Source organism: Lycium barbarum, chromosome 8, assembly GCF_019175385.1.
Source record: "Lycium barbarum isolate Lr01 chromosome 8, ASM1917538v2, whole genome shotgun sequence".
Lineage (NCBI taxonomy): Eukaryota > Viridiplantae > Streptophyta > Magnoliopsida > Solanales > Solanaceae > Lycium > Lycium barbarum.
In genome coordinates, this window is record NC_083344.1 from 24,093,772 (window position 1) to 24,099,216 (window position 5,445).

Below are 5,445 nucleotides of genomic sequence, written 5' to 3' on the forward strand. Positions count from 1 at the left end.
TTAGCCTCTTTTTCAAGAAGCTTGCACCATGGATTGGCAACTTTTGAGAAATATTTGATGAAGCGCCTGTAGAACCCAGCATGTCCCAAGAAACTTCGGACACCTTTGACTGAGATAGGTGGAGGAAGTTTTGAAATCATATCAATTTTTGCTTGATTGACCTCGATTCCCTTTTCAGAGATTTTGTGACTGAGGACGATTCCTTCCTTCACCATAAAATGGCACTTCTCCCAGTTTAGCACCAGATTGGTCTCCTCACACCGTTTTAGCACTTGACCCAAATGGCCAAGACAATCATCAAACGAATCACCTACCACAGAAAAATCATTCATGAACACCTCCAAGAAATACTCTACCATGTCGGAGAAGATTGACATCATGCACCTCTGAAAAGTGGCTGGTGCATTACACAAACCAAACGGCATCCGGCTGAATGCAAATGTCCCATAAGGACAAGTAAAGGTGGTCTTCTCCTGATCCTTCAAAGCGATGTTGATCTGATTGTAGCCCGAATAACCATCAAGGAAACAATAGTAGGAACGCCCTGCCAACCAATCAAGCATCTGATCAATGAAGGGCATAGGGAAATGGTCCTTGCAAGTGGCTGTATTGAGCTTGCGATAATCCATGCAAACTCTCCATCCGGTGATGATTCTGGTCGGCACAACAGTGATGCCGACCTTCCTAGGAACACATTGGACCGGACTCACCCATTTACTATCAGCAATCGGGTAAACCACGCCTGCATCCAGCCATTTGATGATCTCTTTCTTGACGACCTCTTGCATATTCTCATTTAATCGCCTCTGATGCTCTACACTTGGTTTGCTGCCCTCCTCCAACTGAATTTTGTGCTCACAGATCCCAGATGGAATACCTCGAATATCTGCTATGGTCCAACCAATAGCACGCCTATACTCCCTCAACACCTCCAAAAGCTGCAAAATCTGCTCCTCAGTCAATAAGGCTGAAACAATCACCGGTAATGTATTGTCCGGACCAAGGAACTCATATCTCAGGTGTGATGGGAGCTGCTTAAGCTCCAACTTAGGTGGCTCAATGATCGAAGGCTTTGCTGGAGGAGTTGTTCTATTTTCCAGATCAAGATTCAGCTTCTTTGGGTGGTATGTATATGAGCTCAACCCAACAAGTGAATTAATTGTCTCCTCATAGCCTTCCATGTCTTCAGCATCGAAATTCATCAGAATACCAGCTAAAGCCTCACCCAAACTCTCTTCTTCCATTTTGAACTCCACTGCTTAATCAACAACATCGAATGAATCAATTACCGAAATACTCTCGTAAGCACTTGGTAACTTCATCCCTTTGCTAGCCTGAAAAGTCACTTCTTCATTGTTGACTCGGAACTTTATTTCATTTTTCTCCGAATCCATCAGAGCCCTCCCTGTAGCAAGGAAAGGTCTCCCCAAAATTATAGGAATGTCTCGATCAACAGCACAGTCAAGAATAACAAAATCAGCGGGCAATAAAAATTCACCAACCCGCACAATTACATCATCTACCACCCCAACAGGTCTTTTGATAGACCTATCAGCCATCTGCAACCTCATCGTAGTCGGCCTTGGCATCCCCAAACCCGATTGTTTATATATACAAGGGGCATCAAATTTATACTCGCCCCATTATCACATAAAGCGTGAGCAAAATCATGGTGCCCAACAGAACAAGGAATAGTGAACGCCCCAGAATCTCCCTTTTTCTGCACAGTTGTAGTTGAAATGATGGAACTCACAGTGTGAGTCAAACTCATGGTGTCATGTTGCACCGTTTTCTTCTTGGTCAGCAAATCCTTCAAATATTTCGCAAAACCAGGCATCTCCTTGACAGCTTCCAGGAAGGGGAAATTTAGAGATAGCTGCTTCAGCTGATCATAAAACTTCTCAAACTTAGCATCTTCCTTCTTCTTTACCAACCTTTGAGGAAAGGGAGGTTTAGATTTGAAAAGCTGTGTCAAAGGGCGGAGAGCCCCTTTTACAGCCTGCTTGCTTGTGTTATCAGCTTCCCTCATCATCTCTGGAATATCAACAACCTTCCTGTCAGTAGGAATCTCATCAGTAATAATGGGTGCTTCAGACTGCACCCCATTCTCTTCATCTATCGGCTCAAGATCAATCACCTTCTCAGCAACTCCCTGTATAGTTTTACCATTTCTAGTAGTAATGGAAAACACATTGTTCAAACCGCCTCCCCCATTCTTCAAATTTGGGATGGTGTCACTTGGAAGTCCTCCCTTTTTAGGAGGGTGCTGCTCTTTAGAAATATCCCTCATCTGCGACTCAAGCTTCTGAATAGCCGTTGTATGAGAACCCACTATTTCTGTCAGCCCAGATAAAGTTCTGTCAGACTTCGATTGATTTGCCAGAATCTTCTCAAGCATTGCTTCAACTTTCGAACTACCCTGCTCTGATGACTGCCCTTTCGGTGGTATATAAGGATTGGAACTCTTGTTCCCAAAATTGTTGTTGTTGTTGTAGCTCCCTTGGTTCGCACCACCATAATTATTGTTGTAGTTCCCAGAGTTGTTGTAAGCACCTTGACCTTGCTGAGGTCTCCATTGAGTCTGATTTTGATAGCCACCTTGGTAATTCTGTCTTTGATAACCCCCTTGAGAGTTATTAACATAATTAGCATCTTCAACTTGCATAGGTGGCCCATCAAGGAACGGACCATCTTGAGCATGGTACATCCCTTTTGGCAAAACTATATCATCCTCACAAACATTTACTTTTTTGATTTGAGATTCATCGAACTTCTTCGTCAGCAAGAAATATTTGTTGCAAGTTCTGCCAATGTTTGCTGGGTATCCTGATTCTCCTTCACTATATTCTGGAGCATAGCACTACCATACGGTACCACATCAGCATTGTTCGAGTGCCAAGCCTGATTATGAGTTGTCAGCTTGTTAAGTATGGTGGTCACTCGTCGAAAGGTCTTGTTCATAAAACACCCATCAGCTGCGTTGTTAGCTACTGACTGTGTCACTGGATCTAACCCTCGGTAGAATTTCTCCATCAATATATTTTCCGGAAAACCATGATTCGGGCTCTTCTGCAAATACTCTTTGAACCTCTCCCAGGCTTCATATAGTTGTTCCCCCGGTCGCTGCTTGAATTCATATATCTTGTCGCGAATCTCAGCCTTCTTGCTAGGGGGTACCATTTTGTAAGAACAACAGCTACCATCTCTGCCCATGAAGTAATCGAGTTTCGGGGCAGCTTCTCGAACCATGTTCTTGCCTCTCCAGCTAAGGAATACTTGAATAACCTCAACCGAATAGCATCTTGTGGAACATTTTTCTGGATGTGATTAGGCACACCTCCATAAAATTCTGCAAATGACGTTGAGGGTCATTCTCGGTAGAGTTCCGAAAGTACCCCTCAAGTTTCAACAGCTGGTAAAGAGATGAGTCAATTTTCACAGTAGTCGCTCCAACTCGAGGTTGAACAATAGCAGATGCATAGTCCTCCTCTTGAACCAGTTCAGCAAAAATATTCTCATCATCAGATTAATTCGCTTGATTGTTCAACCGATTCACCTGATTACCAGCACGCTGATTCTGCTGATTTTGATTCATGTTCACCTGGTTTACACAGAATAGCAAACAAGGTGTGATGGATTAAGCAAAAGACTTTAATCAAAGCAAACACAATTTAGTAATTTCAAAACCGTATTCCCCGGCAACGGCGCCAAAATTTGATACGCTCAAATTACACCTATTAATGGTATAACGCGGACGTTGTCAAATATAGAAACCCAACAAGGTTGGGGTCGAATCACACAAGGAATATGGTGTGAAAAGGTTACTAAAGTCGTAGATGCTAAGTTCTAGGTCTAATGTCTTAATCCGATAATTTGTGTAAAAGTTGGTTATTTCTATGACTAATTGCTAAACTATTGCTTTGGTGGAAATTTATGGTAAAAAAAACTAAGGTTGTGTCCCCGTTAGATAGAGTGTATGATCATGGGTATTGATCTTGATATACTTGTAATGGATCATTATATGAATGCACTTAATCTCTATGTGAATCTCTACTATTTCCCAATAAATAAAGATTATATCTTTCTATGATTTTCTCAAATATAAGAAAGTGACTATAAAGAACGATTAATCATGCCAAGTAAATTCTTCTTATTCCTAAGTGAATTTATTAAACAATGTTTAAAGCTTTGAGTTCTTGTTAATTATTCTTACCAACCCTAATTATTTTCCCAAATAAATTTGGGTTTATGGCTTTAATCAATGTTTGCAACCATTAATTATGAATGAAGAATGAAGAATAATTAAACCCTAATAATCCATTATGTGTATATCATTCACAAAACCCAATCACAAAACACCCATCATTGGGTTCACAACCCTAGTAAGGGAATTTAGCTACTCATGACAAAGAGCAAGAAATAAGAAATTGAAGAATTCATAATTGCTTACTTTGGAATAAAAGAGGAATTGATAATACTTGAATTGATGTTTTAATCTTCAAAAACTAGAGACAATTTAATGTTCTAAGTCAAGAGACAAAAATATAATAACTGATGTCTATTAAAAACCCTACAATGACTATTTATAGGTTTTGGAAATACAAAAGTTACAGATTTGCACTTTGGTCCCGTCATGGCGAAATAAGGTCCGTAAATCACTTTACGGACCGTAAAAATGGTTTACGCCCAAGTTTGCTTCTCAGTTGTGTGCAACTTTCTCTTTTGAAATACGGACCGTAAAGTGGTTTACGGTCCGTAAACTGCATGGTCGTATTTCAACATCCAACACTTCGACTTTCTGCCAGATGCTCAACTGGTTAAATACGTGATGGAATACGGACCGTAAACTGAAATACGGTCCGTAAACCGAGCTCGTAAACCACTATCTTCTCAGCTTGACTTTCTGGTTCTGTTATCCTTTAACACGACCATGGAATACGGCCCGTATTGTAGAATACGGACCGTAAACTTCAATTTACGACCTGGTTCTGCACTTCAACTGTGATTGTGCTGAATCTGTTCCTTTACCTGAAAAACACTAAAAACCACGTAAAATAACATAGGCTTGCTTAAAAACAAGTAAAACTTATAGTAAAAAAGCATCGATTGTGGCGTAAAATCACGCCACATCAAACGTTCAATTCCTAGTCCTAAAATACGAGGTATTATAGCTTGGTCGTATTTCATTTAACATAAACGTCGAACATCAACGAAATTTAGTCTCTTTGATCCGTTAATCTCTCACCTTCATGACACTTACTTATCACTTGTTAAACATAGCATAAACTTTCATAACCTCAAAGGTAATCTTGTTCTTCAAGCTTATGTTGACCAACTTACGCCGCAACATAACGTACGAAAATAAAAGTGTTTACCCCAAATTTGGATAATCAATTAAATTTATAAGTGAGGTATAGGATATGTGGTTGAACTTTAATCTATTCT

The 5,445-nt window shown here is 40.3% G+C and overlaps 1 non-coding gene across 1 annotated transcript; it reads left to right on the top strand.

Moving 5' to 3' along the window:
- The first annotated feature begins 3,049 nt into the window (after positions 1-3,049).
- Positions 3,050-3,155, top strand: LOC132608488 (small nucleolar RNA R71). Its single transcript, XR_009570405.1, has one exon. It is a non-coding gene; the product is annotated as a small nucleolar RNA R71 (small nucleolar RNA).
- Positions 3,156-5,445: the final 2,290 nt, after the last annotated feature.